General features: G+C 40.6%; 1 protein-coding gene and 1 long non-coding RNA gene across 9 annotated transcripts in view; one reads left to right on the top strand and one right to left on the bottom strand.

Annotated features, from left to right (window-relative positions):
• Nucleotides 1-27,274, bottom strand: LOC144019745 (uncharacterized). The gene is made up of 3 exons (XR_013283763.1): nt 27,049-27,274; nt 23,077-23,183; nt 1-546 (listed from the first exon to the last, which is right to left on the bottom strand). It is a non-coding gene; the product is annotated as an uncharacterized LOC144019745 (long non-coding RNA).
• Nucleotides 1-27,312, top strand: part of ralyl (RALY RNA binding protein like) — a 75,872-nt gene that overhangs the window by 1,591 nt on the left and 46,969 nt on the right. The window contains exon 2 of one of the 8 annotated variants that reach the window (XM_077522985.1): nt 9,804-9,961. The exons of 5 other annotated variants lie outside the window; for them this stretch is intronic. The gene's annotated coding sequence lies outside the window, so the exon portion shown is untranslated. Of the gene's footprint in view, nt 1-9,803; nt 9,962-27,243 lie in introns of those variants that run through there. 2 more of the 8 variants (XM_077522969.1, XM_077522994.1) reach the window with 2 other exon arrangements.

The raw sequence follows: 27,312 nt of genomic DNA, 5'->3' as shown, positions 1-27,312 counted from the left end.
GCAAGCATAAACTTCAGATAGGTTTATGATGATGATGTTAGTTACAACATTTCAATATAGGGTAAGATGATGATTTGAATGTATTAGAATCGTATTGTACACAATTACAGGACAACAAAAGGAGAACATTACATCTAATAAAAACAGAATCGGAAAAAAAAAAACATACAAATAATGGAAGAATATCAAAAATTTTACAAAAAAATAAAAAATAAATCCACGAAAATACACCTGTGCTGATGGTGATGCGGTGTAATAGTAGTTAGCACATTGTCTCACAGTTTCGTGGTTCTGGGTTTGAATTTCTTTTCTGGTCTTATGTGTGGAATTTGCATGCTCACCCCGAGCCTGCCTGTCTTGGAGAGTGTAATTTGGCGACTTGGTGACGAAGTGCTGCCTCCATGAGCGAAAACACAGTCCATGCTCTTTTAATGGGCACTTGCTTTTTTCAGTACCTGTTTCAAGAAGTAGTGGCCACTCATCTTGTTGAGAAATCTGGTCCCAACCATTGTTGTCATGGTGATGAAAGTGGTTCCTGGGTTGGCCCTGCAATAGAGTGGATTCCGTGAGCGGTGGCAAAAACACTTGGGGTATTTTGATGAAAGCATGTTGCAGTGATGTTACTATGACATCTGGGAACTGTTCTAAATCACAAGAGGTATCCTTTAGAATATGAACTATATAAACTCATGAGCGGCTTGTTTTGTTTGAATTAAAGATGGACATACAGTAGTCATTGATCATCATACAATTAAGCAGAAATTGAGTACAACATTTGGCTGGTTAATTCACTCAAATTTAGTTTGCATGTCTAAGGCGGACATATGAGAAGTTTGACCACATCTACTGTAAGTATGGCAAAACTTCAGGCCATATTACTCCGACCGTAATTCAATGCCGTGAGATAGGAGTGACCTGACTTTGGCGTTTTTAATCGGCTGATTTCTTCTTCTTCTTCTTTTTTTTTTTTTTTTTGCTTTGACTTGCCAGTGCAAATTTGTGATTCAAATGGTGGCGTGGTATGGTGGCAGGTGATTTAACTCACTTCATAAAAAAGAAATAGTTTGACAGATAATGTCAGTAAATATTCTTGACAGAAATAGCTGAAGGGAGCTTCTGCTAGCTTTATGCTAACATACTGTATAATGGAAAATAGCATTGACATGCTAACGTAACGTTTACATCAATAGTCATGGTTTTAAAACCCTTTTAAGCTAATACCCACTAATGTGGGTATTAGTACAAATCTTTGTTTTATAATTGCTGTATATTATATATTTGTAAGGCAGATTAGACACTGGACTGGTCGCCAGTCTGTCATAGGTCACATACAGAGATGAACAACCATTTACACTCACATTTACACAGTCAGAGTAACTGAGTGGTAACTGAACCCTTCACGCAAGTCAGGCTAATGTTCTACTACATTTTCCATCAGTGACCCAGCGTTAAATCATGATACATTAACTGTGTAATTCTTCACTCCATTAAATTATGTTTTTATCAAGTACAGTATTATAGTGTGCTATTTATTTATTTATTTTTTGATGAAAGGCATTTCCATTCATTTTCGTGGGTTTTGAATTACGAGCTTGGTCACAGAACAAATTAAACTCATTTGTCAAGGCACCGCTGTACAGCGTCGAGCAGTCTCAGGATAGTTGGGGCAAAGGAGGTGTCAAACATCTTTATACCTTCCCGCTTGCAAACGGACCAGAGCTTTAAATATGCCACATGACATGTAAACGGCATGGGAGCACAGACCACCTATAAGAGTCTTATTTGTGCAGATTTTCACTTGATCAGATGCTTCCAGGTTCTCTACAGATGTGGCAGTCGCCTACTTGTAATCCAATTAAACCGAGTGTCACTGTCACAAAGCACCGGGTTTGTGTAGTGGAATGTGGAGGCAAAAAGGTTGAGGACACAAGTGCATGGGAAGCAGGAAGACAAAGCAGGATGAAGCTTTAAAAAAGAAATGAAATTAATTAAAAAAAATGGAAACAAGGCACAGATGAATCAAAATGCTAACTTCAAGGCCAACAAAATAAAATTCAAACAAGGACACAAAACAACATGACTTGGGTTACGTCACAATAAGCGATGTGCGCATTAAGTTTGCAAATGCGTGAAGAAAAAAAACGAGGCTACCAATTACCCTATCAATTTGAATGGAGGAGATTACAGTGGTGACAACCTTTGCCTAACTGTACACTTTAAAGCTTGCAAGTCAACTTCCCCGATGTAAGTAAACCACATGCTATGCATGTTAATAAAAAACAGCAACTTTCCAGCGGTTGAAACGTTTCTATCAGAGCTGATTCCATTGCATCCAATTCATTTTCAATAACCGTTTCAATGCACCATGCCGCTACCCATAATGCACCTTGAATTCGAGATGCGCACATCGCTTATTGACAGCAACAGCAACAATGGACAGACAAAGACAGGAAGAAACCCGCTCAGTTAAACTGCATTCAAGGAAGGTGGGAAGTTGAATTTATCCTGGATCTGACCCCAAAGCATTCGAGGCGAATGTAAACAACAAAGATGGCTGATTCCGATAAATTGTTTGTTGACCTGGTTAATGTGATGAGTCCAAATCACATTGTGTTACGTGAAGTCACTAAATTAAATAAATTAATGTTATAATAAATAAAGAGATGACTATATTTACAGTTGTCTAAATTATAGTGTTGTTCCGATACTGATACTGGTTAAAACAGTGGTATCGGTGACTACTCACAAGTAACATGCCGATACCATTAATTCCGACTCTAATATAGGATTTTGGACGCAATACCTTGTGTCTTGCTCATGCACGACATTCACTGGTATGTGACATGTTCACTGCATGCCGATCTAAGATATCCTATTGGCCCTTGAATGCTCTGAACCAATGTCAGGACAGCTTTTTCATGTTGAGGAAAAAAAAATCTTAAGTATCGGTATGGTATCGGTATCGGCCGATACTGCAAAGCTGGGTATCGGTATCGGGGGCCAAAAAATGTTATCGGAACAACACAACTAAAATAGAAACACAGCGCTTTTGTTTTTGTTCCCATTTTTTATGAGATGAACTCAAAGAGCTAACATTTCTTCCACATACACAATATCACCATTTCTCTCAAATATTGTTCACAAACCAGTATAAGTGGTCAGTACTGACCAGTTTTCTGTGTTCCCAGAAACCCCCACCCCCAATAAAACAAAACACACCTTTAAGACCCCGTTCACACGAAAACACGTTTCAATGTATCCGCACAAGTCTCTTACCGTTTGGGCAGGTCGTCCACACGGCGGCTCAGTTTCGGAGCTTGAAACCGATCACTTTTGAAATCCAGCGTGGAAAGATTTCAAAACGCGTCCCATATGTTCTAATGGGGACTCCCAGTACTGAGGACACAGGTTCGAGTCCAGGCTTCGGCCTTCCTGGGTGGAGTTTGCATGTTCTCCCCGTGCCTGCGTGGGTCTTCTCCGGGTACTCCGGTCTCCTCCCACACTCCAAAGAGATGCTTGGCAGGTTGATTGAACACTCTGAATTGTCCCTAGGTATGCGGGTGAGTGTGGATGGTTGTTCGTCTCTGTGTGCCCTAAATTGATTGGCAACCAGTTCAGGGTGTCCCCGCCTACTGCCCGAAGCCAGCTGAGATAGGCTCCAGCACTCCCAGCTACCCTTGTGAGGAAAAGCGGTTAAGAAAATGGATGGATGTTTTGTGTGATGTTGTACATGAATCACCCGGCATTGTCACTTCTCCTGTGTCGTATTTGTCTCACTGTATTACTGGATAGCCCATACACGCCTGTGTAAACCGTTGAAGCGTCAGGGCAGCCATCTTACTCCTCCCATCTCGCGAGCAGACTACTGTTTCAACTACTTTGAAGACCCCTTTTCTCGCTCAGTTGCTAGATCCCTTGTTGTTTCTACTAAATACTGTCCCAAATGTTCTCTAATTTCGATACTGTAAATGTATAGGATCGTATGCTAAGAAACGTGTCTTGGGGGGAATAACATGGCGTCCTCGCGGCTTCAAAAGTCGTGGCCTATCGGCTATTCAGATCAGTGGTTCGTCTTCTCTACTGATTCTTCTTCTACGCTTTCCGTTAACTCCCTATGGCAGCGCTATAGCGCCGCTCCAGACTTGGCATATGCATATATATTACAGCCGTTAAACGTCCTTGGCGTCATCTTTTGGACACTCGCATGTCTTTAGACAGGTCTCTCTCTCTCTCTCCTTCTCTCTGTCTCTCTCACTCTCTCTCTCCTTCTCTCTCTCTCTCTCCCCTCCCTCCCTCTCTCTCTCTCTCTCTCTCTCTCTCTCTCTCTCTCTCTCTCTCTCTCTCTCTCTCTCTCTCTCTCTCTCTCTCTCTCTCTCTCTCTCTCTCTCTCTCTCTCTCTCTACGATCTGTTTGAGGAACAAAGCTGGCTTTGCTTCCGTGTAAACAGGGCTTACGAGTGGCCTTTTATTGTAACGCACACCTGTGAACTAATCATGGTGTCTAATCAGCATCTTGATATGGCACACCTGTGAGGTGGGATGGGTTATCTTGGTAAAGGAGAAGTGCTCGTTATCACAGACTGGTCTGTAGAAGAAGTTTTAGATCTTTGAGTTCATCTCATAAAAAATGGGAGGGGAAAAAAGTGGTGCGTTTATATTTTTGTTGCGTATATATTTTGCTATTCATGGTCTGTGTCTCTATGGGCGTTGCCATTGTCGAGTGACGTCAGAATGAAGCCTGGCGCTAACTTAAAGTCCGTCCGTCACTCCCCCCCTCCCCCACTTGGAACTTGGTTCTCTGAGTTCAAAGGGGAGCTCCAGCACACACTTCCTGCTATGAGGTTGGAAAAGTCACAACTTCCCACCTTCCTTGAAGGTGGCATAAATACAGGCAAACTGACGAGACGACATACACCTTGACATGACATTACTGTATTGGCACGAGGGAGCTGATTGGTTCATACAAGTGACCGGACTGACCAGAACAAATTCACTGTGGAAAGGCACGCTAAGTTATACATTTGAGGTACAGGATACAATTTGTTTTTATTACACTTATGTTTTAGCAAGAATTAATGTGACTAGTCACTGTTTTGAAAAAATTAGAAAAGTCACACTGTCACAGTCACACTGTTACCCCGGGTTTTCACTGGATGCGGTTGCGGTGCGGTTGCGGTGCGGTGCGTCTTGACTGCGTGCTCCGGACGGGTCAATTTTTTTGTCAATCCACACCGGCTCCGCACAGCTGCGGTCCGGCAGCTCCGTCGCCGCCCACTTCCCAACGTGTCTCGCGGGACCGCGCGCGCGCGATCATGTGGCATTTCACAACGACAAACATACAGAAAGTCTGCTCAACAGAGAAGCAGAAAGATATGAGATTCCATGCAGCATCCTTTTTTTGGTTGTCCTTGTAAAGTATATTAATAACGAGAGTCGGGTCAGTGCGGGTCACTCTTTATTTCTGTCTTCCCCGTCCGGCTGCCGCTCAGTACGGCAAGCGAGACGGGCACAACAAGCAATCGCGAACATCAAACTCACAATACATTACAGTCCTTATAAAAAGGATGTGCCGTGTCATATATTATTTTGTGGTTTTCCACCTCCAATATAAACCTCTCCTCGTCCATGTTCGCTGGTGTCTAAACCGTGAATGAGCACATGGCCCGGCGACGCCCACGTCACGTTTTGCTGAAAAACTTGCGAAATAGGAGCTGGCGAGTATTTTATTCTGAAAGGTAACCGGAAATTTATTTTGAAACTGCCTCGGTCTTCCTGTCCCGCTCGATGTGTTTTGTGCTAGCTTGCCATTTGCCGGAGGCCTACCGCTGCGGCGTCCGGCAAAAATAGAAAATAGGCTATCCTTGCGGAAGGCTTGCGGCACGCCGCAGGCCTTCCGCAGTCGACACGCAACGCACCCGCAAGCGGTGTAAACTGCACCATTCGAATGAATGGAATCTAATTGCTTGCGTCGCCGGACCGCACCGCAACCGCACCGCAACCGCATCCAGTGAAAACCCGGGGTTAGTGCTTTTGTAAACTTGTGTTGGTAGTCCTGTTAGTCCAAACACCTTACAACTATGAAAGTCCCCCCTCCATTAAAAATAAATAAATAAATAAATTCTGAGCAATAACCTCATATTAATCGATAAAATGATTAATGGCCCAGCTCTACGATTAATCAATATTTAACTTCCTTGACTGATCGATCAAGGAAATAAGATTGCACAACCGGTTCCATAGAAAAAAGGCTGAAAACGATGGAAACATCACAGCACGCATACAAAGTTGCTGTGCAGTATCCACAAATTGGACATTTGCAGTGCAAATGTGTGCCGTGGAAAAACAAAAGTACCTGCCAATGGAGGCAGGCACAGCTGTGCTCCTCCTGCGCGCCCACACGCACATCTCATTGTGTGGCGTTGCGTCTGGACAATTGACAACCACTGTCAGACATCACACACTTGGCAGCTTGAAAAGAGCCTTAATGAGTTGGTGGCAGAGAGGAGGAGGGTGGGGGATTGGGGCATCTAGTCCAAATAGTGGGCTTGTTCATTATGCAAACCTTGCTAGTAGATTTGATTAATTGCTTGATATTGACCGTGCAGCTCAAATGCAAAACGCGTGTTGAGACTACAGGACATATATTGGAGCTAAATACATACATACGTTACTGGAAAAATAATGATCTCATCTCAATGTACTCACACATTTATTAACACAGTGTGAAATCTAGTCCTGTTTAGTTGAACACAGCAAATATTGTTTGTATCTATAAGTGGCAACACGTTAGACTTTCTGCCATCTGGTGGAGGAATATGTAATTGTTATACCTAGCTCAAATCTTTTCCCATTGAAATGAATGAAAATGCCATTGTAGATAGAAACTTTTTGCGGTTGTTCTGTTTGACATGTGTCTATAGTGTATTGCCCGACAAAAGACATTTTGTTGCCCAAACATTTTTATGTCAAAAGGTGAGGGTTGGGAGGGTTAGAGAGATGATCACAAAAACAGAAAACCGTTTTCATGCAGGTTGCCGTTAACCTGTTTGACGGATTCACTTCAGTATAATGGATGAAAACACTGGCATTGCAGAAAATTTGAATGTCATTGTACCTGATTTTTACTTGATCATTTTAATTTGACAATCATCACACATCAGTATCCTCCAGACAGAAAGTAATTATCAGACATCTACTGTCAAATTGCAAATTGTTTTTTTTCCGTTCTTAAACCTATCCTTTCAGAATAATGAAAAAAAGAAAAAAAAAGAAAAAGATTTATACCTGGTATTTGGTGTTTCTTCCGCCGCTATTCCGCTTTCATGCATTTGAGCCCAAGAGTTTATTATTGCAGTTTCCACATTTGTCTCGGTTTCTTATTCCCCCCCTGATACTTTATTATTATTATTCTTATTTATTTATTATTTATTTTTCTCTTGCCCTCTTGTGGTTTGATCAGGCTATGCCGTTAATATTTGTCAACTGTTGTCGTGTGCATCCCTTTGAGACTCTTTTGTGAATAAACTTGACTCGATACCTTTGCAAGAGAGAAGGAATACTTTTATAAAATTGTGAGTTTTTATTCCAGACTTGTAGGTGGAAATAATGCATCTTGTAAAGAGGATGACCAGACCACTGTAAACACAAATCAATGAGCAGAAAACATGTTGTCAGTCTCTTGTGTAATTTGAGGTGTCCTAATGTTTGGTTCTATATTTAAAAAAAGAAAAAAAAAATCCCTATTAACAACTTTAAATTTTGTTTTGGATTTATCATAGTTTTCCCATCCTTGGCGGAGGTAATGGAATGAAGATGACACCTGGGGGTTGAGCATAAAGGCGTTGTAACTTCTCACCATCTCTCCCCTAAATCATCTTCTAAAGACAAGACATTTGACATCTTTTCCAGCCGGCAGACTTTTGCATGCTGGACATCAGGTCAGGCTAGCTGAGCATGAAATGTGCCGCTAAGCAAACAATGCTTATCTCTTGCCAGGGATGAGGCTCTGCAATAGCCAGCTTTAGGTACACATGCACTGAATCACTATGAGCCACAGGCAGGGAATGAAGTTAAGGCAGGCAGACAGACATCTTTAAAGCTGGACTTAAGCCTGTTTTCTGGCCCAGTGGAGGCCTACACTCGCAGAATAAAAGAAGCCTTAAGGAACGTACCTTTTTCCTTTTGGCCCCTTGAATAGGTACAAACTATTATCCTAACAATCTGGTCATTTTTCTTTTGTGTATACAATCTGCCGTGGTCAGTGTACGGGTGCACTTGGGGACATGCCTGGTTGAAAGAACTCTCGTGGTGTCTGGAAGGTGGGGATAAGAGTTATATTTGGCCATATGTGCTACCAGGCAGCACGGAAATGTTGTAGCCCCATTTCTTGAATTTTTTTGTGTTGCGCAGTTGTGGGTTGGTGATAACCTCTGCTCCTTGCGCCTTGTGCTGGGAAAGTGTTTAAAACTAGCTTTGATCCAGTAGAAAGAACAAAATAAAGATTAGTTTCTCATGTCTTTCCATTCACCGTATGTGGAAGATAACACGTTGGGAGTCCAGCAACCGGGAAGGGAGACGTACTTCCGCTAGACGAAGAAGCTGAGAGAACGTGTCAACATTTACAAGCGGACCACTGGCATCGTCTTCCATTATGCATGTGCCAATGCCCACTGTTCCCTATTAGAGCCACTCTCTTTTTTTCCCGCCACGCTAAAATGTATCTTTCAACACGGCTCCCGGGCCGTCTTTTCACAAACAACAGGCTCAGTGTGAGAGCGCCGTCTGTCGCGAGGCAGTGCCATTAGGCCCGCGGCGTCTTCATCTCAGCACCGGCATATCATCCCACCTCCACCCCACACCCTCCTTTTTTTTTTTTTTTTTTAAAGAGGAGATGCCGTTTGATTTCAGCACCGTGGGCAGCCGCCAGGACTTTATTACGCCCATTCTCGCCTCAGCGTCAAGAGCGTCTTTGCTCACTAACCCCTGGCCCCGCCGCCACGACGCACCGCACGAGTCTGATGCTATTTCAAGCTCTGTGACCCCCATTCAGAGGGCTCAAAAAGAGGTTTCATCCCCAGATAAGAAACAAAATGAGAATTCACGTGGGGACAATGGCTTCCTGTGTTCCTTTTAGAATTACTTTTTCTTAATCTGACAGAGGGGAAAACGATTTAGGTGTGTATATGTGGCTGTGTTAGTCCACAATAAGCAATGTGATGCAATGAGAGGGCGCACAAAATATGTAATTACGTATGAGCCTTACCTTTACAAAAAACAACTATAAGTAAAGCATGAGAAGTTAACTCCACAGTCTACCTCTATGGACTCTATGCACAAATAGCCGTGTCGTATTTCCGGGAAAATTTATGAGCGCATCACCCTTTCCGGTAGTGGCGATTGCCATTTGTTTTCCTTCAGAGAACCTCACCAGTTGTTAGCGTTTTGGAGTATATTTTCGTCATTGTTTCTTGTGAGTGTGGTTGCGTGCATTTGTCAAGGCATCGAAGAAGAGGCGAGACGACAGTACATCGAGCAATCATTGCTGTGTGCGCAGATAGACAGGTTTAACTCTGCCTTGTTTTCTCCCATCTTATGGTAACCACCGGAGACATTTGTGTTAACTTGTTAAAGGGCTGTCTTCTGGATTCACTCAGGAAAATGCACTTTTTAAATACAGGATGAACACACTTTAACTTTCTCTCAGTCTACACATATGTGTTGTTGTTAATGTTTTGTGGTAATTTTGTCCTAAACCCCCACCTCCCCAGCTTGTATTTTGCCATTTTGTGTTTGTTTTGTAAACAGCGGGACGTTTCTGTGGGAAGACAGTGTTTACAACCCTCCAGCCAATCGCAGAGCGGGCGGTGGCGTGTCGCAAACGGGGCCGGGCGAACGTGTCAGCTGCGTGACGTCACTCCCTCGGCAATTTGAAAGCACTTTTCTTCACTCACTCATTCAAACACGTAAGCTTCTGTGAGTGAGTGAGTGAGTGAGTGAGTGAGTGAGTGAGTGAGTGAGTGAGTGAGTGTGAAAAAAAAAAAAAACCTCCTTGTCAAGAAGACCCAAATCAAAGTTTTTTTGTCAAAAAGTTGGCCAGTACTAGCTCTGGTTGAGAATTTTATCAATTAAACTAGAATGGAAACACAAAATGTTTTGTAATTTTTTTGTTCTCATTTCCTTTTTGGCCCTGAGCAGAGGTTCTGATACTAGTTTATATTGCCTTGCTGTTTTGTACACATACCATTTTTTTTCTTCTGAATTTGGAATAGGCGCTCCATCTTTGAAATAGCATTTTGTTACATTATTCCTCGTCAGTTAAGAAAATTCCCATTTCTTGGTTTTCTTGTGATGCAATTTCATAGAACCACTTAAAAATCCTTGACGCAAGTCTTTCTTGTGGTTGCACTTTCGTGGATGCAGTATTCATCTTCGTAAAATGGCCTCAGGGAACATTAGGCGGCAGCAGCCTTTGCCATCAATTTTAATTTCGAAATTACATCATTTGAATAAATCAAAATTTTTCTTTACAAAGGAGAGAGACCGATGTATTATTCCTATTCGTCCTCCTAGTGTGAAAGAAGGGAGGGCGGGAGACCTGCAGGTGATTCTGAGATTGTGAGATTCTAACATACAGTATGCCGTGACTTCCTCCTATTTCCTGGCTCTGAGTGATTTCTTCACTTTTGCTGCCAAATATAGGCTCTCCTCCACTAGGCTTAACAAAGTGGGTTACTAGAGCAGCAAGTAATTAGCTCGTAGCCAAACATGCTAATGTTCATGGCAGAAAAACTGCAACGCAAAGTGATCATTCGGGACGGGATTGATATTTTTGGACGACAGATGAAAAGCGGGTGACAGAATATGCGAGTGTGATTCTCAGGTTATTATTTCATTTTAGGAACTACAGGGACTACCTCTCTGCTACTTATTGCTGCTAACCTAGAGCAAGATGCTAATGTGGAAATCTTCACTTCGGTGCGCCTTTTTATCTGAATGTTTTATTTCACCATTTCATACATTTATAATATTGGCGCTGAAAGTACATCCTTGATAGGAAATGACTGAATCATTAATTCATTGATGCCTTGAGAGACTAATTTTATTCACAATGTGATCACACGTAACGCATAACTCATATCTCAAAGTAAAATAAAAAACGTTCTAAAAAAAAAGCAATAAAACAGAAAAAAAAGTGTATCTTCTGAGAATAAAGTGAACATTTTAAAGGGAAAGTCAACCCCCCCAAAAAGTATTGACAATTACATGTTCTATGCAACCCCATAAGTGTAAATAGTCTACGGTATTTTGGTTAACATTGCATTAGTGGAAGGGTGCGACAAATTTGCCACTTGCTGTCTAGTGAAAATGACATCATAGTGTTTCAGGTCTCAGGTATCAATCACAGCTCAGCTTCAGAAAACAGGTGAGCTTTGATTGGTCATTGCCTGAGCCCTGAGCAACTGTGATGTCATCTTCAGTCGACAGCAAGTGGCAAAATGGCCGCCACCTGAGATGGATAAAAATGGCTTGATTTTGCTACATAACTCATATTTCACAAATGTAATATTAATCAGAATGTCAGGTTTAGACTAGTGACGTCGCATATAACATATTATTGTCAAGAACTGTTTAAGGTTGAGTTTCCCTTTAAGAATTCAGGTCATAATTTGGGAAGTTTGTAATTTCTGTGTTCTCGTTGGCTTGCTGGGACTCTCAGCTAAACCTGGAACTGTATCAAGCAACATTTTTTTTCCGAACAAAGGAGTTTAAGTTGGATTTTCTATGTCTAGTGTGGAGCATTGTGTCCATCTTTTTGCACTGCTACTGGTTTTATTTTGAGAGGTGACTCCTTCCTTTTGTTTTATTACCATGCTTGTTGACTTGAACCTGAATCAAATCCAACACTGAACAACTTCATGTGAACGAAGGATTTTGGTTTGGATCCTCTATAAATGGTATGATGCATTATTTGAGACTGTTTGAGATGCCCTGCCTTTATTTTGATAGGCTCATACTTCCTGTTTAATTCCCTTAATAGGAGTCTTAGCTAGGGCTGCTAATGTCCAATTTTTTTGTTAGTGAAGGCACTTTGAATTGTATCTAATATGACTGATGCAGTGCATTTAAGTCCAGACATTTGTGTGTTTATTTTGGTAACGTTCTTCTTCCTGCTGATAATACTCTGTTGGAGGTGATGCTTCCCAACTTGTTGAAAACAATTATCATCATCTGTGAATGTTGTGGAGTGAGATTTTTTATTTCCCAGTTGTCTCAAATGCGCACCACCGGCAGCATGGACCTTACAGATGAGGTCGGTGATATGTAATGAAAGACAAAAAAAATCCCCGATAATCATCAAGTGACTATGATGAGAAGGTGCAAAATAGCTAGCGGTGTTGCAAAGATTATACTCCATCTATAGGTCCTGCTGATTTTATCTCCCGACTATCGTCAGCTTGGGCGATCCTATAGGTTGCTTCCAATCAGATCATGGCGGTCGTGGCTCATTTTAAGCGCCGGGTACCCCCCATGTGTCGCTACGCCTCACAGCACCGGCATAAATTCAGCGGGAAAGTGGAAGATGAGGCTGATTGAAATCGTGATGTATTCTCTTTATAGAAGGTCGGCACGGTCACGGGTCCACCCGCTAACGTGGCCAAACAGCAGCTCGGCGCTCAAAAAAGCCAGCTCATTAAAGGTATGAGTAATATGTAAATGACGGGGGCTGATGGCGGGAACATAAAAAATGAGAGAGTAATAATTTATAAGTTAATATCCACCTACCTCGCTTGATGTATGCCTTCGTTCTTCATCTTTGATAGTCGATGTCTAAGCTGGTTGAAGAAGCTTGACATTGCAATTGATTTGCCTTTTACCCTTTCCCATTGTGCCCTTTCCTTCTCCTGTTCTACTGTTTTTGATCACAAGTGGCAGCTAGTTAGCTAGTAGCTAATGTGAGAAGCTAAAGTAGCCATTGTAGTCAATGCCCTTTCTTGTCAAACATTACAAACAGATGAACTAAAATGCACCACACTCACAGAAGGTTTAAATTAAAGCTAGATAAATGAAGATTCACTTCCTTTCTCGCAAAAAGTTGGTTGACAACAGTGACTGAATCTTACCAAGCCAGCAAAAGTGGGAATAAAAACAGGAAGCAGAACCCTACCAAAACAAAACCAGTAGCAACACAAAAAGATGAATCGAATGTACCACACCAATCACAGAAGATCTGAATCAAAGTCCCATTCTCACAAAAAGTCGGTTGACAGCTGTATTGGTAAGAAAACAGAAAACTGGAAAAACTACCCAAACAGAACCAGTAGTAGCACAAACATGAATCCAAAAGCCGGACACTGCTCAGAAAAAATCCAAACTGAAGTCTATGTTCACAAAAAAAAATTGGTTGACACAGACTTGAGCTGAGAGTCCAATTCTACGGAAAAACAAAGTAGAAACTTGCCAAAATGAAACCAGAATTAGCACAAACAGATGGACTTAAATGACCTAATGAAAATTGTTCACAAAAAGTTGTTTGATTTCGGCATCCTCTTACTTTTAATGACTCAGTGTTGCGCATTAGCACTCAACAGTCCTGTCAGCGTTTCCGTGGTAAACAGAACTACAGCATTTGCTTATTATATTCCCACAATAACCGGCAGCGTTGTGTCGTCCCTGCCGCATTAGCTGCTGTTTACTGTGCAAAGAGGGAGATTAGAATCCGCCGGGAGCAACATGGGCCGGCGAGGGCGTCTATTCATTAAGCCCGTAATTGCTAATTGAGTGTCGGAATGTTTCCACCATGCATTAGCCGAGTCATTGCGCTTTTAGCAAGGGAACGGAAACAAATGGATAATGGAAAGGCGGTCTTATTATAAGGGCACTGTTTCTGTTTTAAACATAATGTACATTTAAAGCCGTGTCTGAAAAGACACAGTAACTGCCATTTCCATGAAGCGCCTATTTTTGGTTCATTTTTCCGACAGATTTTGTGAATATTCAATTTACTGTGAATATTATATATTCAGGCCCTGGAAAGCCTTCGCTCTATGTAAAAGCAAAGTCCATATAATAGACCCACAAAAAATCTCAAGCACATACAGCCATGAAAAAAAACAAACAAGAGACTGCAATGTTTTCTTCAATTTCTTGTTCATTTTAAATGTCTAGTCAGTGTCACTGAAAGTGTATCAAGTGAATGACACAAAAGAAATGATAGAATACCTTAATTAAAGCTCCATTTTTGGAAGTACAAGCTTTTTATGTCGGTTATTTTCAAGAAAATGTTTGGAAAATGTCTTGATCAAGTGATGTAGTGATGATTTAGTTAACTCAATTTTGTGTTACCAGTTCAAGCATTTTTATTAAGTTGGTCAACAATTCAATTTGTAATCTTAAATTGATTCAATAATTCTCTTTTTACAGTGTATGGCTTTTGTAAAAAATAAAATAAAAAATGAAATAGAATCTGCCGCCGAAGCCAGTTTTGCTTCGCAACATGAAATTTAATATGAGTGCCTATCATGAGTAGACACACAAAGAAGTCACTCGATTCCATGCCTGAAAAGACAGAAAATCTGCCATTTTGGTTGGAACTAAGTCACCATTTCATGGTGATTTGAGGAACAAGTATGTTTAAATGAATGGATGTTTTTTTGTTTTTTTTTTGGCTCCACATACAACACAGAAATACACACAAATACTCCAACAAATAAATTAAGCGAAAAAGGTATAGGCTGAAGCACCAGGCTCATTATTGCCTCCCTATCCTATATAGTCCCATGAGTTAGATAAAATTACAACAAAAAATAAATAACTACTACACTCAAATTATAATTCCTAAATGTTTGACATTTTACCAATGTCACTATAAGCATTAGTTATTGTACATTTAATTTTTTTCTGAAATCCCAACAGAGTAGTACAGCTTCAACGCATCACCAAGTCCATTTCACAATTTTACACCCAAAACTGAAACACATTTGCATTTTTTATCTTGGTCCTCACTTTACATATTCCAAACATAAATAAACCCCTTAAATTATTGTTTCCTTCACTTAAAGACATTCTGAATACAAACAGGCAGGCTATTTACTGCACAGAAATATTTCCATCCATCCATCCATTTTCTTGACCGCTTATTCCTCACAAGGGTCGCGGGGGGTGCTGGCGCCTATCTCAGCTGGCTCTGGGCAGTAGGCGGGGCACACCCTGGACTGGTTGCCATGCAGCCAATCACAGGGCACACAGAGACAAACAACCAAAATATTTCCAGTGTTTTCAAATACACGATATCCAGGGGTCATTCAGATGAAATTGGGCTAGAAGTCGGCCATTTGGGTTAGAAGATGATGAAGTTTGAAGTTCTTTCCCTACTAGGGAAATCAGCCAAAAAAATCCCCAGTCGGAAGTAGGTATCCTCGGGAGATGGCTGAAGTTTTTTTTTTTTCTCTCTCTCTATTAGGCCTTCTAATATAGGCATGGCGTCAAAGATGGATGATTATTTCATTTCAAGGATTGGCCATGAAAAAGGGGGTTAAAGGGATACTTTTTCAACAGTAAGAAGATAATATTTTGCCTATAATTAATGTGATGACTTCATTATATTTTTAATGAACAATTAGTACGCATCCATCCATTTTCTTAACTGCTTACTCCTCACGCGGAGGTGCTGGAGCCTATCCCAGCTGTCTTCGGGCAGAGGCAGGGTAAACCCGGAACTGGTTGCCAGACAATTGCAGACAATTAGTACCTTTGAAAACATTTTTTTTTCCCACTTGCTGTCAACTGAAGATGACATCGCCTGTGCTGAGGAAACAGGTAACGACCAGTCATGGCTTAGTTTGCTGACCAAACCCAGAAAACAGGTGAACCGTGATTCATTGTTACCTACTTCCTCAGCACAGGTGATGTCATCTTCAGTTAACAGCAAGTGGTAAAATTAGTTTTTAAAGGTATTAATTGTACATGAAAAATAATGGAGTTGTCAAATTAATTTTGGATAAAATACTAACTTTTTAATTTTTACTGCTGAAAACGGCTCAATGAGTCAAGTATTGCTTCAAAAGTATTAGTTCCACCAGTCGGGGGAAAAAAAAAATCATAGACACTTCTATCATAACAGGACACATCAAAAAGTCTCAAGGACCCATCCGGGGAATTGATAAAGGAAGTTGGCTACTTTGGTTTGAGGCAGCCATTGTGGTCGAATTCCAAAACTCCGACTATAGGGAATTCACTCAAATTTTGAGTTCCAAACAGATGCATGTATCCTAGACAGACGAAGTAGCCTATATGTCAAAGTTTGACTATTTACTGTATTCACCATGAAAAACAGTACAAAAATGACCCTATCCCCCACTTCCCCAGAAGACCAATTTGGCCAATTGACAAGAAATTGGCATGCCAATCAAAAAAGGATACATGAAAATCTATGGACCCATGCTTGAAATTGGACATAAAGTCAGCCATTTTGGTTTAACAGAGCTATTTGTAGCAAATATTTAGAGAATTTCTTACTAAGGAATTTGGCCAAATGAGCCTCAGTCGGGATCTTAGACAAACGGCGATGCTAAAGTTGCTGAGCTTTTTTCCCTGAGGCCATCAAATGTGGGTGGAGAATGGCATCAAAGTTTGATGATCATTTCGAGGATTCATCACCGCTTGTAAGCTTGAATTCAGGACGTAAGTCCCCCACCCTGCTTTGATCCATTATGCTCAATGATTACATTTCATTTAGCGCTAATGTAGCTTAACTCCCCAATCCATTGTTTAATTTTGACTTAATGCGTGTTGATCAGTTTCACTCCCTTGCCTTTGTGCGTAAGGTCATGAATTATATGCAGCCGGCACGAAGGACCGGCGCTTTTAATCACTATCGTCCGCTTTTATGTAATTTGCTGCAGCGTTTTTTTTTTCTTCTTTTTTTTATTTTTTATTTCTTCCCCGCATTTTATGACACGTCAGTGCATAAAAGCAGAGTGAGCGGACTTGCGCCGTGCTGTAGCTTTTAAATTAAGACAGTAAAAAAATTTAATTAGATTTGAGTTCACACTTAGTCCCTAATGTGTTTGGCTGTCATTCAAAGTAATTAAAAAAAAAAAGAAAAAAAAAAAAGAAAGATGATTATAGCCACATATCCGCAGTCTGTGGCGCTTTGATTCTTTACACTTGTCTGTCACTGCGGTTTGATGATAGCGCAAGTGACATGTTTAATGTGTCACAGCAGACAGCTCATAAAGACGTCGGCAAATTAAACGTAACCTTATTTCACACTAATGATGACAGCGCAGGTGAGACTCTTTGCTTTGGCGCGTCATTAAGCACGCCGTATGTCGCAAGATGACCCTAAAATAACAACTTAGTGGTCGTATTAAGGAGAGAAGTCTCTCTGTCGTTGCCACATCAGATGACCTTTGTTAGTGGTCTTTGGCAGGGGTTTTAAAAAGTCGACTTTTACCAAAGATTACATTTGTAATAGGGCTGCACGATATTGGAAAAACATGCGATATGCGATATACTTGCTGAACATAGCGATATCGATATTATTGCGATATTTAACATTTAACAAAATCTGGACTTTTTTTTTGGACCGTTGTGTGACAATAAACTAACTCTTTTTTTTTTTTGTCCTTTATCTACTTTATTTACTTTTTCCATGATATTTTGACATTTCAACTTGCCACATTGCATTTTTACTTGCAAAATTTTGACGTCTTCATGCAATATTATCATCACTTTATTCTCTGAAAATTAGAACTTTTTTACATTAAAATGCTTGTCGAATAGTTATATTTTATTATCATAACATTACTAGTTTCATCTTGTAAAATTAGCATTTTGTTGTTACTTTTGACTGGTTAAATTGAAGAGGAAATGCTATTCTTTGATTGTAGCTGAATTACTGTATTATACTGCCTCTCGGTGGCCATGGGTGGCACAAAAGAAGGAGCAGCACAATTAAATTGAATTGTGGAATTAAATTAGGATGCACAAGCTGTTTAATTATTTACATTTCTATTTAATTATGTCATTGTGCTATGATTTCTTTCAAGAACAGTTCGATAGAGTGCTGTATTTCCGAAACAAAACAAACATTTTCTCTTTATGGGATGATTTGACAGATGATTTGAGATACAAGTGTGTTGACTTAGGTTAGGTGGTCATGCAATATTTTAAACTTGTAACTCAAGGCACCACTAACATGCCTGCATGCCTTTTTTCCTCTCACGCCTTTGCTCGCTGGGTTGTTTTCCACCACAGTTTGCCAGCATTTTCTGTATGCCGCATACTTTTTCTTCTTTCTTCTCAAACAGGCTTTGAGGATCTCAGAGACTCATGAATATGGCAAAAGGATTTGCTTTTGATGTGTTTTTCCTTATTTTCTCTCAATGAGCTTGAAGAAGTAGAAACTTTCTGCTGCCATTATTTGAAGGCACGATAAAAAGAGCGCTGGACAAATGGAGAGTAGAGGGTTTAAACGCACGCAGGCTCTTCATTAGGTGCCATTGCACAGATATTTAATTAAAGAAATTCTGCCTTTGATTCAATAAAATGCTGCTTTAAAAAAAATACTTATTTTTTTGCATAATATTACACTTTTTGATCATAAAATTACAAGTATATGTCTTGACACACTGACATTTTATATCGTCAATCCTAAAAAATCAATGACCATATAATAATTTAACATTACATTTTAATCTTAGAATATTATTTGTATAAAATTTCAATTTTTATTAATTTGTTCTGACTTGTGATTTTTTTGGGTCAAATTTTAGGATATTAATGTAATATTTTGACTTAATTAGACAATGAGAAGCCCCCCCCCCCCCCCCCCTCAATATTTTAATTGTGTCATAAAATAAAACTACTGGTAAATATTGTAAAAGCACAATTTTACTCTTCTTCTTCTTCTTGTGTGTCACCCGATTCAGGCTTCAATGAACAATGACCAATTTGTGCGTTGACGCCAATTTTCCCGATCTCGGGCAGCGTCCCATAATTTTTGTTTTGACCTGAATTGCTGGAAATTTTGGAAAAACATTTTACTCTGCCCGTCTAGTGCTCTCAATCCTACGGAGTCCCTCTGGTGTCAGGGTCTGACTTTTTATTTTTATTTTTTTTGCTAATCTGTGCCCACAATTTAGCAATCTGTACCCACAGTTTAGCAATCTGTACCCACAGTTTAGTAAACTGTACCCACAGTATAGTAAACCAAAAAAAATAATAATAATAATTAAAACCCTGACACCAGAGGGGGCTCCGTATGATCCTGCAATCCTTCCAATGACAATCAACTCTTCTAATTTTCCTCTTCGAATAAAGTGTCCCAGGAATTGAAGTTGTCACCTCCTTGGTGACTATCACAGGATCTTCTCTGTATTCGTCGATAGAACCACATTTCTGCCGCTTGTATGTTGCGTGTTTCCGTGTGAGAGTCCAAGCTTCGGCTTTGAACCAATAAGATTGATTTTATTGAATGCATATATCTTTGGTCATACCGTTTCTTCTTCTGTTCTCTTTCTTGCTTCTGCCATCTGCTGTAATTGCGGTTCCAAGGTAAGTAAATGAAGAAACTTGCTCCGTGATTTCGATGCCTGCGGTAAGGATAAATTTGGGTTCCGGTACTGACTTGACATAACATAACCTTTGTCTTGTTACAGTTGATGCCTAAGCTCTTGCTTTTGCCAGTTTCAAAGACACATGCACCTTCTTGTGACATAGTTATAAAGACCGTATCATCTGCGTATTGGATATTTGCGTTCCGTTGACAACGATGAACGATGCCTTCAGAGATGTCCTCAAGACTTCGGAGAATAAATTCACCATAGAGATAATAGAAGTCTGGAGATATTTCACAGGTGACTCATCGTAAAATTCTGATCCACTTGGTTAACGTTTTGTCTGGAAGACTCATTGCTGCTATCTGGTTTAGGTAAAGATTTCTGATTATTCTTAAGACCTTTGTCATCAATTAATTCCAATGTCTGTTTTTGAGTAGCTCTTTGTGCCTCACATTATCTAAACCTTTTTTTTTTTTCCATAATTGCTAAAAGTTCTGTGTAGGTCTGATGGACTTGTATGGCTCTTTTGCCAAGCATTCTGAGGGCAAAGAGTGTGTTTCTTGTACCTCTGGCTTTTAGTCCAGAATTTCTGTTATAATCTTACGTTGGATCCTTTGTAAGACGATCTTCAAAAATATCTTGAGAATATGGCTCATTAGGCGAATTGGTCGACGGTTACTGCAGTCCAGGGTTCCTGGTACTTTCGGTATTGCTATGAATATGGATCTCAACATGTCTTGTAAGAGCTTGTCAGTTTCATAGATTTCGTCTATAATGGACAAAAGACAAAAGCAGGTCCATGCCACACATCATTTCGACTGGGATTTCAACCGGCCCAGCTGCTTTCCCTTTTTTTCATATTCCTTAGGGCCCAGCAAACCTCATCATTAAGAATTCTTGATCCGGTTTCTATTGTCTGAGGAATTAAATGCTCTTGTTCCTGTTCATCATTGAAAAGTTCTTGGAGGTATTTTGTCCATCTTTGTGTGCATCTTCCGTTTTTTTTTTTTTTTGCAAAACTGTTCCATTGGCGGCTTTTATGTAGTTTGATGATGCTGGGATCTTTTCCCAGTACTCTTTGTGATTTTCCGGAACATTTCTTTGGGGTTTGACACTTGACGCTCAACTTTTTCGCACTCATGTTCACACCATTCTTCCTTGGCTTTGATGCACTTTCTTCTAGATTATATTGCACTTTGTCTTGTTTCACCAGCCTGCGTTGTTCGAACAACCCTTTTATCTCCTTCGCTATCCATGGAGACATCCAAGCAACCCGGGGATCAAGAATAGGAAGATGTTGCTTGGCTACATTTATGGTAGTAGTTAAAATATTGAGCCATATGTGTTTCTTCCTCTGGCATGATTTCAAGGATGGTGTTTTTGAAATTCTCTCTGACTGTCGAATCGTTTAAGGCATTGAGATTATATTTCACCTGTGGCTTGGGTTTATGGATTTTCTTTAGAAATAGCTGGACGTGCATTATAACAGTGGTCTGTGTGTGGTCTGAGTTTGCATCAGCCCCAGGGTCAAACCTTGAGTTTTTCACTGCGTTTCTAAAGTGCTGTTTGGCAATGAAGTCAATCTTATTTTGTACTCCATCTCCACGGCTAATCCGGGTGTATCTTTGTCTTGGGTGAGTCTGCAACCATGTGTTTGTGATCATCGTTTCTGCACCAGTCGACCAGTTTTTCCTCTTTCGTTTAATTTGTTCAATCCGTGGCGTCCTGCAATCTTATCGTTTTTTTTGTTTTTTTGTTTTTTCGATCCGACTTTGGCATTCCAGTCACCAATGACGATGTTGATTTCGTTCAACTTGCAGCTAGAGTAGACCTTCAACTTCTTTGTAAAAGCTATCAATGGTCTGATCATCTGCCTTTGCTGTGGGCGTAGAAATAACAATTGTTTGTTTTGAATGGACTGTAACCATCATTACCTGCTCTGATTTTGGCCTGAACGAGAGGACGGAGCTCCCAAAATAATTGTCAAGAATCAAGGCGAACCCTTGCTAGTGTTCTGTGCCTCTTGATTCAAAAATGCATTTGTCTTCCTTGTAGAACTCGCCTGCATTAGGCCATCGTACTTCACAAAGGCCTAAGCATTGGATTTTCATTTGGTTAATTTCATATATTCCATTATCCATCTTTGAAACCGCTTGAAACAGTGTACGCATGTTCCAAGCACATATCTTAGATACTTTGGAATGGAGTTGTTTTGCTGTGTTTGGGGTCGTGGTCGTGTATGACGGTCCCGGAAGCCCCACAATAGTCGCCCGATGCTGCTGCAACTCCCGTTACCATGTGCAGCATCCTGGCTTCTAATGTCAGTGATCCCGTTTTTGCAGTTATTTGTATGTTGCTGATTTTGCATGTTCAAAGTTGACTGGATTCAATAGTGGAGTAGAGTCGCCCTATTTCATCTTTCTCCATGGAAAAAAGGTTAGTTACACCACAACCCAGCTGGCTGCTGGACTATGTCGCATTAAGGGACACCACATGGATGTCGTTCTTGCTTTGTATTCCTTTACTATCGTATTTCAACTTGTATCTTTTCATTTGACCACTGATTATATGGGGTTTCCCTAGGCAATCTGCCTTTCATGTTTGTCTCCGCTTTCTGTGTATTTAACTGGCGACCAGTCCCAGCTAAATGGTAAATGGCACTTCATTTATATAGCGCTTTCCCACCTAACAAGGCCACCTACTGATGACACAGCATCAGGAGCATCACTGCTCCCGACCCTATTGAGGTTGTGTCAGTGGTAATAGACCCTATGCATAAAATTAGGACCTTTTCACATAAATTTTACTTTATTATCAAAACATTTTTTTTCTGAACCGCTTGCTCCAATTTCCTGTCAAAAACAAACAAACAAACAAACTTTTCTTGATATTTATATTTTCTCTTCGTAAAACTACATTTTTCCTTTAAGAATAAATTTACAATAAAAAAAAAATTCTATTACTGTTCCCCTCTAAAATCATGTTTTTGCACATCATTCTAATGTTATCATCATAAAATTAAACGTTTTTTCCGCAAAGACTTCAATGTGACAATCATTATCCTGTTCCGAATTGCTTGTATTGGATCTCATTGAATAGTGTACATTATGAGGTGGCTGATGAGTGTAGCATGCATTAATGTATTTTGAAGCTAGTGAAAAACTGACGACAAAAGGCTTGACAGCTTGAAAGGCTTGTTAGATGCCTCCTAAATGTCTCATGAGCCCACCCGGCGTAAACACATGGGACAAAGATCACATCTTTTGAATCCTTGCCATCGGGCTTGTGGGGGAACTGAGCGTGAGTTAAAAAGGAAAAATAATAATGTTAAAAACTGCCAACATTTCTGACCCAGACAGGAAACTTTATGTTTGTCGGGTGATTCTTATTTGGAAGCCACTTTAATTTTATGTAGCACGTATATTTCAGAGCAAGCATAGCCTGTTAGAACAGATGGAATTTACAATGAATAAAGCAGCACTTGTAGGATGATTAAAGAGAAAATAACACTCAACTCTGCCTCGGGCTTTTTATGCTGCTCCTGCTGCTCTTGGTAGTGGTGGAGAGCAGGCAGAGGATGGAGATGGAATGTTTTGGGTGGGGGGGTGAGAAGATTGTAAACCTGCAGGGAAATAAACGAGAGTGAGAACACAGCCACAGGAAGGACGGATACACCAACAGGAAGTGAACGTGGAAGAAAATATGGAGTTTTTAATCCACCTTCTATACTCTTCTTGCAAAATTTTCTGCGAAATCGTCAAGTATGTCTGGGATTTTATTGAGCAGATGGATGGATGGATGGATGGATGGATGGATAGATAGATAGATAGATAGATGGATAGATGGATAGATGGATAGATGGATAGATGGATAGATGGATAGATAGATAGATAGATAGATAGATAGATAGATAGATAGATAGATAGATAGATAGATAGATAGATAGATGGATGGATGGATGGATGGATGGATGGATGATGTGTTCTTGCGCTGGCCATTGTCCCCTACAGCTATGATTCTTTCATTAGCCCACGATGCATTGTTTTACAATCATTGTTCTTCAAATATTGTTCTTCTGGAATGAACTGGGCAAGTTTGTTCTAAAAAAATTTTTACAAAAACCGATATACTCAATAAGAAATCATGTATACAAAAGTATTACTAATTCCAATTAGTGTACATACAAGATAATTGGGCATACATGTACATTTCTTCACACGTTCTTCTTTTCAGCTGCTAATTAACTAGCAGAGGCCTGCTCTGTAACCCCTTTGTGCTCAGCATGGGCTTCAATTCAGCAGCTCCCGGCTTTGTCCAATTAAGTCTGCTTAAATGTGCTCATGCTTGCATAATCAACCGTCTAATGACCTCAGCGCTCGCAACTACGGGCTTTGTCGGACTTTTTGCTCTCGCAAAGTTTTAGGTTAATCAACTCAACAAAGCTGCAGTTGTCCTCCATTTTGTGTGTGCGTGCGTGCGTGCACAGGGTGTGTGTGGTTTTAATGTAAGATTGTGTGGTATCCTGAAGGGAAATCTACTGTAGAGAATATTGCCAGGTTGAAAGGGAATCTGTACATTCAGCATGCTCCACTGGGAAATATATTCGTGTTACCTATAGGTATCACATCTTACCATCCTTCTAGGGTTCTTACGTTTCAATCCAGATTCCTGTCGGTGTTTGTTGGGATAAATAAATCATTGGCATGTTGAGCTGACTTGCATTTTTCTTGGAAAGAACAGAGGGAATCCTTTGTACATCCACATTAGCCATCCGTTGTGTTGTTACTGACAATATATACACTGATGCTAACAAGAAGTTAAACTTCACTTACTTTGGGTCACTGATATTTTGCACCTGCTTGCTTACTTGAAGTGCTGATTGGACAAATAGTTTGAGGGATAGTAGTTAGATCCTGGAGGTTGGTTATATGGATGGATGGATGGATGGATGGATGGATGGTAGATGTGTAATTGGATAGCTAGATCAATGGATAGAAGGAAGGATAGAAGAAGAAGAGTTTTTGTGTTTTATTTTGAGCATTAAGACTATTGAAGAGTGACTGTGCTGTTTTTTTGTCAAAATTAAAGGAAATATATTTGTTTAAAAATATCTTTTAATATATTTTTTTCATTTGTCAAAATGTACTACTGGTATCGGCAGTTGGTATCGGTGTCGGTGAGTACTGAGGGTCTGAATATCAGTATCGGTATCGGTCTGAAAAAAGTGGTATCAAATATCCCTAATTTTTAGGTTGCCTGGATGGTTGGATGTTATCTAGATAATGAATAGATGATGAAAGACGGGACAGATGAAATGAGGTTGAATAGTCTGATGGATGTATGAACTGATTGGAAGAAGGTTAAATGGAATGTAGGAGGCTCCAGTACCAGTATCCTCAACAGCTTAAGATGGATGGATGGATGGATGGATGGATGGATGGATGGATGGATGGATGGATGGATGGATGGATGGATGGATGGATGGTTCAAAGTGTGGATGGTTCGAAGGGTGCATGGAAGTATAAAGAAGTTGGATGGATCGTTCAAATAGATGGATGAGTGAATGAAAGGAAATAAAGGAGAGCGAATGAATAAAAGCATGGATAAATGGAAGGATAATTGGATGATTGTGTGAAGGAATGCTAGATGGATGAATGGTAAGATAGTTGAATGGAGGATGGTGTGAAGAATGAATGGATGCAAGGATTGGTGAGTGCAAAAATGGAAGGATAGATGGATGGAATAACAGAAGAATAAATAATTGATGACCAGATGATCATTGATGATCAGAAGGATATGTGGATGCATTGTTGAAAGAATGGATAATTGGTTGGTTTGAAGGACAGATTGACGTGGTTGCATAGATGGATGAATACTGAATTAGATGTAATAGTGTTCTAGTAGATTGGATTGATGGTTGTTTACATGTGTTGAATGAAGTCTATTGTCATCGTTGTCCTTTGCTGTCAATTACGACGACGCAAACTGTTCACGCTCATATGCTCTTCACCATGAATATTAATGATCCACGAATGTGGGTATAAACTCTGCGAGACCCCAAAACTTCTTCTTTCCTCTTGTTACAATCAGACCTGCTGATCCCCTAGGCGGCTTGGGGCATGATGGGAACAAACGCGTCGTGCTGCAGGGAGGCTGTAAACACGCCATGAAGCACTGTTAACACGTAGAAAGCATTACCTGCCGCAGGGCTCACTCAGTGCAGGTGATTTGTCTGACTGACGTGCACCTCCAGGAAAACTTGTTCAAATGTCCCAGTATATCTTTTTTTTTTTTTTTTTTAAACCAAGATAGTTCACACCTCATACAGGAAGCACATAGGGCGTGACAACAAGTGTGAAAATGTGTTATATCTCCATATGAGGTCTATCACTTAGAGATGTGTGTACATCTGTCATCCTGAAAAATGAATAGAGTGCTCCCCTGCCTATTCACAAATTCACATGTTCACAGATAGCCTTCCTCTGTTATTCACTAACAAAATCAGTCACTGTTTTGCGCTTTTGTGAAACTACTATACATAAGATGGCGCCAAAGGCCAGCCTGACTTAAAAATAGTGCTTTGCTGCCTTCTTGTCAAGTCAAGTTTATTTATGTAGGCCTTAATCACAAAAGAGTCTCAAAGGGCTTCACATGCCCACAGTTGACAAATATTAACAAAATCCCATGGTTGAACCACAGGAGGACAAGGAAAAACTTTAAAGGTCCCCTCATATGAAATGTTCACTTTTGGGGGGTGGGCGGGTTTGGTCATAAATATGCCTTACTACAGCCTGACAAAGTCCACAAGTTGTAAGATAAACGATCCACGTTTCCCCTTTCTATGGCCGTTTGTATCAAAGTAGGTCAAATAGCACTTTCAAATGGGCTGTTTTAGCAGGTCGGTGTTACACGTCACTAACCCCACCTTTTTCGGCTTTCCACGTCACTAGCTTAGCGCGAACTCCACCCTCACAATTTTCAACCCCTCCCGCCTCCGAGATTTCCAACCCGCAACAAACAGCAGCAGTGGCAGGAGGACAGCTTGGCAACTAAACAACCCTATAGGAACTGCTCTGAACCGGATTGTACAGAAGACAACAAAAGCATTTTTCTTTTGCCACAGAAAGTCTTGTGGTTGGACTGTGTTTATGCATTAAATATGCCCAAGCAACTCCCAAAACGTGTTAGTTCCCGCGAGTGGGGTGGCCGATTTCGCGGTCCTGTATCTGTGGCCCAGATGGTCGTGAAGGGCCGCCACCGACGCCGATGGAAAGCCGAGGTCGACCCGGTTCCGGGGATGTGTTCACTTTCCCCGTAGGACTTATGATTCGACCGGTACGGGGGTGTCAAACCCAGTCGCTGTAACCGGAAAATGTGCATCGAGGAGCGTTAGCAGCCATGACAGTTTGTGCCAAACATTTTACCGACGACTGCTTCAGGAATTTGGGACAATACAAACGTGGATTAGCAGAACATCTTTCACTTACCCCGGGATCGGTACCAACTATTGAAAGTAAAGCATGAAAAAGCATTTCCAATATTCCTTCAGGACTTGAAGTTTAGGTGCAGACGTGAAGAGTGTTTGTAAACAGGAGCACACGGAAAAGATGAGACTTGGCCACGCCCAACTCATTTTGTAGTCAAAAACACACGGAAGTCTGGCGAGCCTTGGCCACGCCCACCAAAATCCGCTCGTTTGATGCTAGGCTAACAGTAGACCTTCCTAGTGGAGACTGCAACTCTACAACAAG

This window comes from Festucalex cinctus, chromosome 1 (assembly GCF_051991245.1).
Source record: "Festucalex cinctus isolate MCC-2025b chromosome 1, RoL_Fcin_1.0, whole genome shotgun sequence".
In the NCBI taxonomy this organism is placed as follows: domain Eukaryota; kingdom Metazoa; phylum Chordata; class Actinopteri; order Syngnathiformes; family Syngnathidae; genus Festucalex; species Festucalex cinctus.
The sequence above is the reverse complement of the archived record's forward strand: the minus strand, read 5'-3'. Positions and strand labels throughout refer to the sequence as shown.